Source organism: Coturnix japonica, chromosome 18, assembly GCF_001577835.2.
Source record: "Coturnix japonica isolate 7356 chromosome 18, Coturnix japonica 2.1, whole genome shotgun sequence".
Lineage (NCBI taxonomy): Eukaryota > Metazoa > Chordata > Aves > Galliformes > Phasianidae > Coturnix > Coturnix japonica.
Genome location: NC_029533.1, coordinates 5,560,246 through 5,575,767, shown reverse-complemented (window position 1 = coordinate 5,575,767; position 15,522 = coordinate 5,560,246). Strand labels below are relative to the sequence as shown.

The 15,522-nt window shown below is 49.1% G+C and overlaps 1 long non-coding RNA gene across 20 annotated transcripts in view; it reads right to left on the bottom strand.

Moving 5' to 3' along the window:
* The window catches only part of LOC107322215, a 148,058-nt gene that overhangs the window by 17,823 nt on the left and 114,713 nt on the right, over positions 1–15,522 (bottom strand). For 19 of the 20 annotated variants that reach the window (XR_004309188.1, XR_004309195.1, XR_004309197.1 and 16 more), the window contains exons 5-7: positions 8,975–9,021; positions 4,827–4,936; positions 4,092–4,240 (exon numbers count right to left, since the gene is read on the bottom strand). This is a non-coding gene — a long non-coding RNA (uncharacterized LOC107322215). Of the gene's footprint in view, positions 1–4,091; positions 4,241–4,826; positions 4,949–8,974; positions 9,022–15,522 lie in introns of all 20 variants that reach the window. The other variant, XR_004309191.1, reaches the window with a different exon arrangement.

The following is a 15,522-nucleotide window of genomic DNA, read 5'->3' as shown; positions in this document are numbered from 1 at the left end:
AAACCATCTCACAAACAGAGTGCCTTATCCTGCAACTGATCTGCTCAAAGGCTCATTTCTCCAAGTCCCAAACCAAACAGAAATCGACCCAGAAGTACAGCGAAGCCTTCGGAAATGAATGCACGATAAAGAAATAAACTTCTTAAAAACTAAACTTCCCGTGTGCTGAAAAGTAAAATGCAGCTGAAAATCAGCCCAATAAAAGAATCAGCTCATTAAACAAAGCCTTTTTTGTTTGTTTGTTTCTTTTTGCCCAACGTGCTCCAGGGCATGAAACCAAACCAAAATGCCCTTTGGGTGTGATGGGTGGATGCAGTGGATGGATGCAATGGGTGGACACAATGGACAGGTGCTGGGGTTAGATGGAATGGATGGGTGCAATGGTTGGGTGTGGAGGATTGTTGAGATGGATGGTCAGGATGTGTAGGTGCAATGTGTGGGTGCAGTGGATGGTCATGAAGGGTGGGTGTAACGGGTGGGTGCAGGGGATGGAATGGATGGGTGTGATGGTTGGTGTGAAGAATGATTACAATAAGTGGGTGCCATGGGTGGTACCATGATGGGAACCAGGGGGATGGAAGTGGCAAACACTGCCCTCTGCAACCTCCCCAGTGTGAGATATAGTCAGCACTGGAATCAGACCAAGTGGTGCTGATCAAGCCATGCCATCTCACCAACAGCATCGACAGTTACAAAAACCACACAAGCAGAAAACTATGGAGGCTTCTCTTCTTTTTTTATCCAATTCTCACCCACAAATTTGGCAACGGGAGGATTTTGAACAAGATATCTCCTAAAATCCTTTTTTTTCTGCACAGACAATTCCCTCTCTGCCAAACATTGCCTCCCTTCTCCCCTCTCCTCAATGCACCTTCGCAAAACAGAATTCATTTTCATTAACTTCTTATCGAGTTACCTGGATTTGTTTCAATGCTCAGAATGTATTAAAAAGAGAGAGAGAGAGAGAGAGAGAGAGAGAAAACAGTGGTAGGTTTTCAGGAAATAGCAAGTTCTTTTTCACTGAGATAGAAATCATTTGGCAAGCCGCAGTGAAATACTTCTAGGTTCCAGAAGAAAGCAAGGGGCAAAAAAAGTAAGCAAGCAAAGGGAAGATGCTAATGAAGTGCAGAGGAGAGAAAAAAATGAAGTTTAAAAGAGAAGGAAAAAAAAAAAAGAAAAAGAAAAATCAAACCCTGTTAAACACACATCCTCCTCCAGCTGATGTGCGGAGGAAACCTGCAGTGTGTCTCTGCAGCACCTTCCCTGGGAAGTGGTTAAGGGTAGGTGGCGTTCCAGCCCCGGGAATAACCACCATTTCAGCCCTTGTTGCCAAAATCCCCAGGTCCCAGCATGGTGAGACTGCGTGAGGAAGGCTGGAGCCCAGCAGGTGAAGGTGTCACTGCAAACAGAGGTGCCTCGCTTTAACCACACACACAAATGTTTTCCTCTTAACTGGCAGTGGCTCCCCTGAAGCTGTGCTAAAGCCATCAGCTGCTGCTCTGAACTCCAGGAAGCTCCTGACAGACCCAAACCACTGGGTTTGCTTTAATTTCTGTCCTGTGTGTCAGACCAACACAGTGCAGAACAAAGCATCAGCTCCCTGCAGCCCAGCACTGCGGCCAGAATGGGTGAAAACCCCAAATCCCTGTGGGGCCAGGAGAGGGACTGAGCAGCCCAGCACCTCCTCGGCCACACACACACCATGGCTGATGTGTATTTCCAGTTCTAGGCACACCTAAGCAGCAAAGCTGGGTTATTCCATATTCTCAGGCCTTCTGCACTCACATGGCTTCTCTGCCCAAAAAGAAAGGGATGTTTTTGGTTTTTTGTTGTTTTTTTTTCCCCCGCTTTCTTCTTTCTTTGCATTTTCTCTGAAAGAAGGCTGCATTCTAATTAGCTCGCATTTACAGGCTGCATAATGGAAACGCGATCCCTTCCCTAACCTTTATCATCTGTTTCTTATCTTCAGAGCTGCACAGACCCTTAACTCTTAGTGAGCAGGGAGACATTTCAGCCCTCTTGTCCCGATGGGAATAGCAGTGACATGGTTGGGCAGCGGATCACCTCCAACCTACTGCATTTAGCAAGGGGGACCAGGGACATCATTCCGTCCTCCCACCTCCAGATCTGCTGGCAAAGCATCACCAGCAGATGTACAGGAAGATGCTGTGTTAATGTGGGTTGCACATTTGGTCACCAAAGGACATCAGCCTCTCATGCAAAGGGACATCAGCACCTCGCACTTGTCCTGTCTGCACCTACACCAACTGCAGCAGATGCTTCCAGGTGGTGCAGCAGACACTATCTATCCAACGTGCTCTCCATTAACCTTTGATCTGCCCAAACCTAAAGCTCCAGCAGCAAAAGGAGCAGTGAAATCCCACTGGGTGGGCTGCAGCAGTGCTCAGCCAACTCATGTTACTGCCTCTGGTCCTGCTGAAGCCAGAGCAGTTTGGCAAGTGCTGCAGAGCTAAAAGCTTAATCACTTGTTTATATCTTAAATAAGCCCCACACCTGGAAAACACATCTTCCTGCAGCAAGTGTCTTTGGTCAGACATCAGCCTGTTTGCATATATAGCTCCTCTGAGCAACACGTTAACTGTAGGCTGCTATAAAAAAAACAACAAAACACATTTTTTCCCCTTGCACATTTTAAATCTGTCAGTTTTGATTTGCATCACCCAGTGCTGATGCTGAGCATCCCAGTCCTTCCTGCCCCATCCTGAGGATCCCCAGCCTCCCCCACACCTCCCTCCCAGCCTTCCCATCCCAGCACAGAGCAGCAGGACCCAATTCTTCCACTTTCACATCAGAAAACAATACAAGATTTAAGTGCTGGGGAAGGCAACCTGTTTCAGCCTGAACACTTCTCAGCTCTTTTTCCTTCTGGAAGAGCTCTCTGAGGGTGTTTCTCAGCACAAAGCTAAGGGAGCTTCACCAGGATTCAGTATTACAGCAGTGAGATGGCGCACATGGATCTCCACTCTGTGCCTTGCTTTGATAACAGAAGAATGCCAGCTGGACCTTTTATTTCAATTTCTTTACTACTTCTCTCTCTCTTTTTCTTTTTTTAAAGCTGTCTGTGCTGCTTTTTAACCATTATCCTGCGCACGTGGTTCAGCCCTTTACAAAAACAAAACACAACAAAAAAAAAAAATCCCTAGGTGTGAGAAGATTAAAGATTTGGAGATCTGGACATTTTCAAATCAGAAACACATGTTTAAAATAAATCAGGCTGGCGGACAGCCACCACTCCTAAAAGCCAAAGAGCCGCTGCATTAAAGGATCTCCCGAACGCCCGAGGAGAGCAGGAGCGTCAGCAGCACAGCCAGGGCTGGGATTACTCCATGGGGTTTAGATGCTCGTCACCATCGTCTGTGCTAACTCCAATGCCACGACTGTTTCTTGGGCAAGCCCTAGTGATTTTGATGTGTGTCCGCTCTGTCTTTCCATCCCCCAAAGTTGATCCCCCATAAGATTTTGAAGCCCAAATTCAAGGCCAAATCTGCTCTCACTGAGATCTGGGGAAATCAGGAGGGAAAAAAGCTACAAACCTTGAGCTCAAGCCAGACACTTGGCTGAATTATTCAGGCGAATGTAACAGCAACCCTTCCCAGGACAAGGAAATGGGCAGAGCCCATCAATGAAGAATCTGCCCCAGCAGAGAGGTGATGAGGAAGAAGAGGAGGAAGAAGAAAAATGAAGGTGAAGAAGAGAGCAAACATCCATCTCAGCCAGGGAGCTTCCAGCAGTCAGGAGGAGATGGCTACATGCTGCCTCCTCCAGCCTTGTGCTGCTTGCAGTGCCCAAGGTCTGCTTCAGGGCTGGGACCAACCTATCTCTGAGCCCCACAGGCCATGAAAGCACACATGCTAAACAAAGAAGATCCCAAGTCTGGTTCTAAATTTCAGTCCAACATGCAGTATGAACAACAGCAGCGACTTCTGTACAGTACTGAGTTCCCTCAGCTATCTTGAATTCTGCAGGTATAAGTGCTAGGCATGACCTAGCCCAGCTGAAATGCCTGCCCAAGAGGGTCCATCATGGCTGCAGACAAAAAGAGCATCTGAAGTAACCAAGATTCCTCTTACGTGACAAGTTGGATGTGTTTCCAATCAACAGGAGAACATCCCAGGAGGAGTACTATGCACTTTGCTCACCAGCACCCAATTTTCTCCATCCTTGTATCATCCTTATTCTTAGCAGAACCATCTAGAGCAGGACTCTGGGTTTTGGAGGCCTAATTGATGAGAAAAAGGGGGAAAATATGAATGTAATTACCTTGTCACAATGTTCAGAACTTGCTTTACATGGAATAATTCTCTTCGTCCTACAGTTGTTTATGGGGTCTTTAGCTCTTCCCTTTCTACAGGGGGGTTTCTGAAATCTATTTTATTAGGGGAAAAAGATTTGAGTGTATTAGGCAAAGTGCCAGTAGCCATGGCAACCTCGGATTTTTCCATCTTCATTACAAGTTCAAGTAAAACCTTCATATAAAATCTAAATGAAAGGGTACATTATAAGTCCATTTTGAAATGTTTGCCTGGAAGTAAAACTTTGGACTGCATCCTTTTTTCTCCGCTGAACATTCTGGTTCTATGCGGAACACATTTTTCAAGTCAGATTTTTGTTTTCTTTCAAATTTTATTCCGTTTGCTCATACAGGGTGGGTCGTCTAGTGGTTAGAGCAAGGCATCAAGGCAACTGGTTTCCAGTCTCAGTCTGTTCCTGATCGGTCAGGGAGTGTTCCCAGTTTTATCCAGGTGATTTGGGCAAATCCCATCAGCTCTAAAAGTCCTCTTTTTTGTAGTTATTTTCTTACTTACCATTATATCAATGATGATGATGACTACTGTCCTGTGTTGCAACCAATGTTGGCCAAGGATTCCATCCTCAGAAGAGTGGATCTTCTCTTCCACTGCATTTTCTGCTGGGCCTGGAAGACAGACTGAATGGTTAAGGAGAGGTAGAGGTTAGAGGATGGCATGAATTGTCTGTTTTCTCGGCAAATATTTGATTGGGAAATACGCAATTGGACTGTTTGGTGCAGATATGAACACACTGTTGTTCCAGGAGATTCTTGTCATACTTAGACAATACCTCGGTGCCACCTGAGTGGATTAATTCTTGCACTGTGTCATCTTAGAGGGCTCTGGTTTCATCCAGTCATGGGAGGAGGCAAATTCTGCAGCTGCCTTTCATTTCTGGGCACTGCCTCACCTGGGGCCAGTAAGCCACAACCATTTTGAGGGCTTCCTTCCCAAACAGTCCCCATGATGCATGAAGCCAGCAGAGCCTCTGGGACTGAATTAGGAGTCTGTCCTATCTCCTCCCCAGCCTTTGCCTGGTCTATGCAATGCAGCCCATGCTTGAGGGACTTCAGACACTGGTACTTCAGTTCCACAAATAGTTGCAAACTCAATCAGTGCTGCACTGCTCATGCAGAGCAGCCCGAAGTCCATGCACTGCTTATAGTGGGGCAGCTGCTGGAGCTGGTTTGGAGCACATCTCCAGGCAGCTGCTATGGATGCTGGTGGCCAAGGGGAATAGGAATCATGCCATGATGTGCAGCAAGAGCTGCCCACAGCACATGGAGCAACACCAAGCAGAAGAAGCCATTCCCTGCACCCCTCACCAGGCAGGGATGGGGTGCAACCCAGACCTTTAAGCTTTTCATCCTCTCTAATGATGCTAGAAAACATTTTCCAGATCCTCCATTAGGCTGAAAGGAGACCCTTCTCCTGTTGGATCTCATTTCCCGCTGCACTGTTACAGCCCCAGCTCCAACCTGCTGCCTCCTCACAGAACTCAGGGCGGGAGGAGGGGGTTACACATGGCGCAGGGCTTTTGCTTTTTTTGATACATCCTTCCTTCCGCTCTTCACAATCAATTAGTGGGCAAAGACTTCCGAAAAGCTCCTTCCTCCCTAACCTTTCACAGCCTGTTGCGATAATGACTCTGGAGAGCTCGACCCGAGCCTTTGCGTGGGGTTCGTTACCATCCCGGGGCAGCGGAAGGTGACCTTCATTGCTCCCTCCTCTTCCTTTCCTACCCCCGTAGCTCAGGCAGAAACTCACTCCCCCCCACCCCCAAATAGATGAGGGCTCTGGTGTCGTTCCTGCAGTGAGGAGCCAGGGGGTGGCTGCAGGGATGTCACAGAGCCCAGGGGGTGGAGGGGCTGCCCTGAAAAATAATGATTGTAATTATGCATACCTGAATCAAGACATCAGGAGATGGAGGGAAAAGGGGTCTTTCTGGTTTTAATTTGTCATTTCTTTCCCCATCTCTTGCAAGGCAAGCTGCCTTCCAGAAACCAGGCTGCTGCAGCCTCCCCCTCCTAGAACAGCCTGTAACTGCAGTGATGTGGTTTGCCAGCAGCACCAGGGTTGTTTGGTCCCTCCGTGACACAGACACGCAGGTAGGACGTACCCGCAGAAGTTTTCCCTGGCACCTGCAGCTGCTTTCACAGCTCATCTGCCCAGGGACAGTACTGCAGGCTTTCCAGGCATACCCTGTACCAAAGCATCCCTGTGCTATGGAGGCTCTGTGGATGTGTGTGGGGTCAGTGCTATCCCACTTGGCACTCATCCTGGGGATGTGCCCTCCAGCATTCGTACAAGACCTTCCTGCAGCCCTTACAGCTGTCCCCACATCTGGTAAAAGCCTTTCCCAAAGCACTGCCATCACCACCCACTTCATCTGATGGAAAAGCTATAGCAGGCAGCATCCCGCTCCCTAGAGCCACGCACCCTTTGTGCCTCTAAGTAACAATCCCAACTCATGCCACTGTCCCCCAAAAAGAACTTTCCTTTACTATTTTCATCCCAGCAGCAGCAGAATAGGTGAGCAAGGCACTGCTGCACAGCAGAGCTGCAGACCTGGATGTAAGGAGATGCAGCAAAAGCAGAAAAACAGCTGCTAAACCCCATGGGCTGGCAGTGTTTCAGTCCTCAAGCAACCCATTAAATGCAACTCTTTAAGCCTCTCAACACAAAATAGTCACAGCTGCAGCCATGCAGTTACTTCTGCAAGAGCAAAGTGATCTCAGGAAAAACAAGAGCATTTCTTTATAGCAATGGCCAAACTCGGGCGAGGACCGTCACCTACACCTGGAGAGCATGAGCAGTACCTGTGCAACCCCTCTGTGGTTCAGCATCAACCCGTTTGCAGCCACATGCTGCTTGCTGCGAGGGATGCATGCAACCCAAGCATGGTTTTACATAATCAGAACCATCCCAGCCAAATGCAGCAGAGAGCAACTGGAACCACTTTGAGGTGAGAAGCCTATTACTGAGTTATAAACCTCTCCCATCCTCCACCTTTCATAGGGCCAGATAGGAAAATAATAACTCAAGCCCATGTGGTAAGAGGGAGAGAATACAGTGTCTCCAGGTAACAAGTATTTGCTTCTCTCTCTATTGTTCTAGCTGTAAAATGCATTTATTAAAAAAGAAAGTCTGATTTAATTTGAATTAAATGTAAGTGTGCCCCGCTGGGTGTTGCTTAATGCCTTGTGAGCTACAAAGTCACAGCTGACTGCATGCAACACAGAAGGCTCAAAGGAGCATCCCAGAGTCATTGGCATGAACAGCACTGATTTACTTGGGGCCCCCAAATTCCATCACCCTTTTAGGGAAGAAACCCCAGATTCCAGCACTTCTGGGGACTACACCCCAAACTGAGCACCCATGGGAGTGACACCTCAAATCCAGCTCCCATGCGGGACCCCAAGCCCATCATCCTTTTTGGAAAACAAGTCTGAAATTTCATCACTTTTGGAGATTCCCTCCCCAAATCCAACACCTATGGGGGTGACGTTCCAAATCCTGTAGGTGGAGCTGAGCAGTGCCTGGGAAGCAGACCCAGAAGCACACTGACTTCAGCAGATTCCCAAAACCCAGGTGAGAGCTGCAGATTCCTGCAGTCTGCACACTGTTAGCACAGCCAGGATGGCTCCATCAGCCTCTAACTCTGCTCTGGCAGAACGTGATGGATGCACAGAGCTCCCCTTCCTATCACCATGGGGATGAAACACCCAAATTTTAATAACTACCGGTCCCTAATAAACCCCTGATGAAGAGGCATGGCTGTGCCTGAGCGGAGCTGCCCAACTGAGGACAAAAAGCCCTTTACCACGTGGACCACAGCACTCAGGATCTGTGCTTTCCTGCTTCCCCATCCTTGAAATCTCAGCTCTAACCACTGGCAGCAGAGGGGAGAGTCAAGAGACAAGCAGAGGACACGCTTCCCACTGCTCTGCCCCCTCCCTCACCCAGCATCCAATAAAGATGATTGAATTACATGTCCTTTCCTCCCATTGAAATCACCGCGCACCGCTCGAATATTAGAGCTCAGGAAATCAGGCACGACAACTTCCCTCGTGAAACCTAAGAAGGCAGAGCAGGGGTCTGGAGCAGCCGGCCTGCGAGCGCGGGCTGCTCTAATTAAGAAATCACCCCGCTGAGCAGGACCTAATCTAAATAAAATAGAAAAAGGAACTCGGCTCCAAGTGACGCCTCGCGTTCCCCTGCCTGGCTCCCCAAAGCACGGCCAGCTTTTCCCTCCCAGTCCTCCTCGGAGGGTGAGGTAGGCGCACACAGAGCCCTGTGTGTGTGCTTGGGGTGGCCAAGGTCCAAAGGAAAAACACCCCAACCGACCAACTGGCCATCCACAGCAAAAGGCTGCCATGGGTTTTTTGGTGGTGGTGATTTGTTATGCTAACAGTCCCACTCACCCCAACAGACCACGCGACTTGGATGCAACGCATCTCCCCCACATCCCTCACCTCCTGCAGCCCCACGGTTCCTCTCCCCACTCCCACCCAGCACTGTAGAGGCCTCCCAGCCCATCAGCACTCCCCAGTGCTGTGAATTTAGCACGGGAATCGCTGCTCAGACACTCAGGCACAGAAAGATTTATAGTGATAAACAGAGCGGCACAGACAGTCCCGTGTATGTTTTAAAAAAGCACTTACCTGCTTAGAAGGGAAAGTGCTCCTACTTGAAGGTTTCCTGGCCAGACCTGAGGAGTAAATCAAACAAACACTATTTGAGTTTATCCATAACTCCCAGCAGATTGTTGTTCTAGGGGCTTTTGGTGGAGATTATCTGCCTTGTGCCATTGCACGGCCTGAAAACAACAAAATGAGGCAAGACCAGAGCACCCAGATTACACCTTGAGCCCATGTTTGCAATGCAGCACCAGCAAAGCAATCACATGTATGCAGAACCCCAACTCAGAGGCCACCTCCTTTCCTCCTTCACATGGCCTGATGCAGACAAGCATAGAATATCGTATCATAGAATCACAGCATGGGTTGGAAGGGACCTCCTGCCCTGCTATGGGCTTTCCTGCTCCCCCAGCTCAGACTGCTCAGGGCACCTCTGGGAATGGGCACCCACAGCTCTGCCAGTACCTCCCAACCTCTGAGCAAAAGATGTCCATCCAACATCCAATTTACAGATGCGAGTGCAGGGAAAGGCTGCCATTCCCATCACATCATTTAACCTCTGACAGCACCAAGAGGCCAGGAGGAGCCCTCCCAGCCTTTTGCTTGTCCCCAGGCTTCCAAAGTGCTGCAGCGTGCTCCCTGACGTCTCACTTTCACACTTTGTTTCAAACAATAAACCCATTTCTCCATAACTTGGCTCAAGCATTCACACTCCTGGTGCAGTTTCCTTTATGACAGCCCCAGGCTGCCCAACAGCCCCCTCCCCCACACTGCCCAGCCCACCCCACAGCACCCCCAGCCCTCTCAGACATGTCATTTCCCTGTTCTCCAATGGAAGATAAAACAAATCCACTGGGGCTTCAAGGTATCAGGTAAGGCAAGGCAACGTGCCAGCAGCTGTCCCAGAGCTGCCCCCCCCCCCCCCATACACAACATAAGTGAAGGTGCTCAGAGTTAGCGCTGTGATTTCTGTTCTCCTGTGTGTGTGATCCCCAAGACAATCATGATATGCTGCACTCAGGAAGCAGCACCAAGCAGACAACAGATTCCTGCCCTGAAGAGCTCATGGCCTGAGTAGATTCTATGCACGGCAGTGTGATGACAGACTAATTCTCAGCTTAGTGCTGTATGTGAGATTTTATCAGATATGGTGTTAGAGATGCCCTTTACATCTGCTTCTCTTTCTCTTCTTTTTTCTTTAATTTTCAATAAAGCCAAAAGGAAGCTTTTCCTTAACAGCTTCCAATGCCAGCCCCACACTGCCCCTCACCAATACTGAGAGCATCCACAACCGGCGCCATTCTTGCTACAGAGATGGGAAACTGAGGCACAGAGACATGCTTCATGGTTTGCCAAAGGCAAAAATAACCACGTTACAGAAACAGATATCCCAAAGAAACACAGCACCGAGAGGCATTATCACAGGCTAGATGCCAAGATGTGTCAGAAGAGAAGAAAAAAAGCATTCCAAATCTAGCAGGAAATATTTAACAATTCCTGACGTCCCTGATGCTCACGTCACCTTAAAATCTTAGCTAAACATGGGGCAGTGCCAGGGGGTGCTCAGGCAGCACCATGTCCCCCCAATGCCTCCTGCACCAGGAGAGGGCACCTGCAGGGAGCAGTTCTGCTGCTGAGACCCCATGCAGCCACCCAACAAGTCCAGCTTTCAGCAGTAAAACTCTTGATTTTTTTCCCACTTCAGGCTGAGGAAAGGTGCTAAAAGTCTTTGCATGGGCTGAATGAAGCACAGCCAGGCCAGGAGGAGAGAAAGCACAAATGCTGTATGTGTAAACATAAACAGGCATATACATACCTACACGTCCAGGTGTTTGTGCAAAGAAAGCCATTCCGACATCTGCAGCAGGTGCGTGGCCAAAACACAGCTCACACCTGGCTCAGCCCAAAGGACGAAGCTGCAAAAAGCCCCTGACCTGCCCCCTCCCCACTGTCCTTCCTTGTCTGTGCATTCTTCAGCAGCATCCTTAGCATCCCTGTGCAGCAGTGGGACGAGCTGGCTGCACAGTAAGGCAATGAGCTTGGAGTGTGCTCCCCTCTCATCTCCCACACTGCTCTGTTCGCACGCTGCTGGCCTGGGTCAGGAGGCAGGGGATGGAGGAGATGATGGGAGTCCAAGGACACCTTTTCTTAAGCCCCATTCATAGTGCAGGCATGGCATAACAGCCTGCCAATTGTTCTCTCAAATGTCACCTTCCCATGTAGGACACTGCGCTGACAAAAACCTCTTACGGGCATGTCTGGGGGGAGGATTCTTTGTTATTTTTCTAAACATTACATCCTTTTAACAAACACTTCCAGATAAATCCCTTAGTCTACAGATGGATTCTTCCCTCTTTCACCCAGCTCTTCCTCCTATCTCCCCTTTGCTTTCCCTTTCCCTCCTTCTCCCTTCCCTGCTAACTGCAGGAACAAGCTACCTCTTTCTGTACATTCCTGCTGGCCCTGCTTGCTGCCTTTGCCCAAAGTCTGCTTTGGGGGGCATGGGCAGGCAAGAAAAAGCAGCACCCAGTAACTGTTGTGCCATCAGCTTAATACCTGAGCAGGGAAAACAAAGGTGCTTCAGAGAAGCAAATTGGTGCTGTGCCTCTGCCCCCAGCTTGGAGGAACTCAGAGATAACGAGGGCTGAAAGAAAGGCACGAGCATAATTAAAGCTACCTGAGCGATTCCTGGAGGTATTACAGCTGCTGATAGCCCAGAGGATAATGTACTCCTGGTATTATCCCATCTGCTGGCACAAAGGGACTGGTGCTGGGTTTGGGGTTTAAAGCTCTTTGGTGCAATAATTTTGGAGGGGATGGAAAAAGTTCTTGGGAAGGGTGTAGATGGGGCCAGGATGGGTCCCCATGCTGGGATGAGGTTCCCTGCTGACACAACCACCCTAAGCCCCACTCTGCACCACCTGGCACCATGGGCTGCCCCATGCCAGCTCTAAGCTGAACCCATCCGATGCTGTGCCCCACTGGGTGAGGGCACTGTTAATGCCACCATGACTGCCAGCCCTGCTTGCCCACAGTGTCACCACTGCTGACGCAACAGGGCAGAGCAAGCTGGGAACAAAGCACAACAGGTAAAAGAGATTAATGACCCGGATGATCACTTTGTTCGCATGAAACAACTTCAGGCTCCTGGCTGTTGAAGTCCAGGGTTGGGCTCTGCATCTCCATGCACTGCCAAAATCCCAGCAACCGAATCAAGCCCATCAATTCCCAAAGCCATCCCTGCCTGCAGCAGCACCACAGGTTGCAATGTCTGCACCAGAGTCAATACCACAAGCATCTTCTGTAGGGTTTGAATGCTCTCCTGCAGAACTGCTGTCAGCCCCATGGGGAGAGCACCCATCCACATTCCAGCACTCATTGTGTGTGCTCAGGTGAGATGAATCACATGCTGTAACCTCAGATGCCAGTTTGGGGGCTTTCCCCATCAGTGCTCCCAATGCTCCACATCACTTCAACAGCCTGAATTTTGCCAGAATTTGCAGGATTTTGTAGAGTACTCAGCTGGGGACCAAGGAAAGAAAAGCACCGAAGGGAATAAATGGCAAAGGCTGAACCAAGTGTGCTGCTTGGGCTGGGGGGCATGAAGCTGGAGAATTACCAACTCCCCATAGGGCAAAGAAGGCAAGAAAGCTGGACTGAGACAGCACAGATGTGGAGTTTTCCTGGAAAATAACAGAGATGAGTGCAAAGAGTTTAGCATCCTGGTCTGTTGTTAGATAGAACTTCCATCCTATCTCAGTTGCATAATGTAATTAATAGTAATACAAGCTCTGCTGTTATGCAAGAAATCTGGGGGTACTTTCTGTTCCAGTTTCATCTCACCACAATCACTGTGACTGCACACTGGAGCTAACATCGCTTCCCCGCTCTGCACTCAGTGTTAACCTCATTAAGCAAAAGCATAAAGTCTGCCCTGTTTATTTATTCCACATGATAAAACCAGGATATTACTCACTGTGATAACGCGGGTTAATTTTCAGTGAAGCCTCTCTTGGCAAACTTTTAATACAATGAATAACACACCTATCAGATCAGAGATAAGGGGCTGTCACGTCGTAACCTCATTTCAGCCTTTGGCCCAGTAACGCTACACTTCAAGGTGCTGTAATTATGTTCCGCTGCTTTTGTTCTTAATTGTTACCCATAAGAAAACAAAGCATAAAACTGAATGAGTTCAACGTTGTTTAGAGCGAGCTGGGAGTGAGTGTGCGACGCTGGGTGCCATCCAAGGACATCCAACTGATTGACAAACACTGTACAGTTATTTTTGCTGGGAAGAAGGGTCAAACAAGAGAGGAGCTCTGCCCAGAGCTGGTGTAGGGCCAGCAGGACAGACAGACAGTCAGGGACCTGCAGGGAACTTGGGGTCAAACCGCGCTCACAGCTCTCCCTCTATTGAGCCCGGATTGGGAGCATTGGGTGAAGCACAGACTGTATGCAGCCCAACGAGCAAAGAGACAGCCACAGGACCCATTGGCAATGGGTTGTTTTAAAATTAGAAGAGTGTTTGGGAAAGCTGTTTCAGGAATGTATTCTGCAAGCCAACCTTTCTTCTCTTCTAATATCAAGGATAGCAGCAGCACAAACCCACGCAAGAGATGGCACGAGGCACACTGTTAGGGCAGGGAAACCTTCCCGAGGTGTCAGAGCCACGATAAGTCCTGTTTAAACTTTACCTGGAGCTGAGCACTGAGTGTCAACACACACTGCCCAGGCACGCATCCAATCGGGGGCATAAATCACAGCCCAGACACATCCAGGCGCTGCGTAACGCCGCGATTCCCACCGGAGCAGGACTTTCCCAGCAGGTTGCCCGCAGCCAGGTCGCTCCCCTCAGACATTTATTTGTATAAGGAACCCGTCTGTGTGCATTATTTTTGTGTTTGTTTTCCCTGGTAGGCACAACGGCAGCGCTGGGCAGGGTACAGGCTGTCCCTGCAGCATCCGCGGGTGCTGCCGAGATTGGAGCTGCTGTTTGCTGTTCTTCTCCCTACCAGCAGCTCGGGAAGCGGCCACAATACGCAAACAGGAGGAGGGCAGGAGCAGCTCCTACTGCCCCAAGTGGGAATGGAGCTCATTTGGGGATTCCATTCTCCACGTGAAGGGGCACAGCAGGGAGGTGCTCCTCTTTTGGGAGCTCATTAAATAACCCTAAATACCGCCACTTTCAGAAGCCACCATCACAGCATACCATCACCTACATGAGCACCACCCGGCATAATGCAACACCACAACAAACACGTTTTGGGGCCATTCCCTACAGCAGAGACACCCTTTGCTTTCCCGAATGGGTTTTGCAATCGTTGCGCTGACACCATCACCCTGCAGCCCTTCAGTCCCCCGTGTCAGCATCCAGATACGTTACAACGTGAACAGCTTCCAGGCTGTGAGCTCAGTGAGCTCCGGATCAGCTCTTTGAGTGATGTAACTCATAATTAAAAACCCATGTCAATATCCTAAGAATTTCTTTTTCCCCAGATTGGGCAAAAGGAAGGTTAAAAAACACCATCTGTCATGGTGATTTATTTTCATATTTCTCCTTCCCTCGTTAAAGAGAAGCGGGAAGGGGAGAATGTTCATTTGAAGCTTGCAACATGTTTTATTAATTGATGGCAAATAATCCAAAGATAAAGTGCACAATAAATTCCTTAATGAGAACATATGGCGGGGAAAATTGATAGGAGGGAGCCTTTGAAGGTTCCCACGTGAGCACAGTTACAACAAAAGGAGCAGGCAAAGTCTGGCAAGGAAGAGCTAACGTGCTAAAATCAGAGACAGTGAGGACATGGAGCAGCCAAGCTGTGCCCACAGCATCCCTGTCCCTCCCCAGACATTGCCACTGCCCAACAGCTGCTTCAGGCTCTGTCCTGCCAGGGGCTGCCAAGCCTGAGCCAGTGGGCAGAGCCCAAAAGCACATCAGCAGCTGTCTGCTGTAAAGTGCCACATTTCAGACACAAATCAGTAAATAGGAACCAGCTCCCAGGAGCAAACTGATGCCAAGGCATCCACACCAACACCAAACGGGATTTTTCCAGGACTGAAGTGCCTTTAAAAGCACAGCCCCCAGACTACCTTCAGCATCTCCATTCTAACACCCTTGGCCCTCACTTTGTGATGGGAGCCACCAGCTGAAAATTCAGGTCACCAAAGCAAAGATGGAGAGCCTTTGGGAAAGGAAACTTTGGGAAAGGGCTGCTCAGAATATTCCTTGTTCCTATTTGTTCAACAATGAGGAATCCACCTTTGAAATATAAGTATTACATTGAATGCAGAGAGAGCAGGTCAGCTCCCTTCCTGGCTTGACCCTCCCCAGGCTCCACCCCTCCCTCAGTGCACGCATAGGACAGAAACACCATAAAAAGTGGAACTTCTCACTAAAAAAATAACAATATATTTTCATTGTTTGTTAAGCCGGGCTAAAGGTACTTTCCCTTATTGGCAGGCACGTCAAAGAAGAAACCATAAATCCTACCTAATTTTAAGGAAGCGGAGCTCTGTATAGTAAATGGCAATGCAGCATGCAGCCCTGTCATCTTTGGTTACTGTCCCCA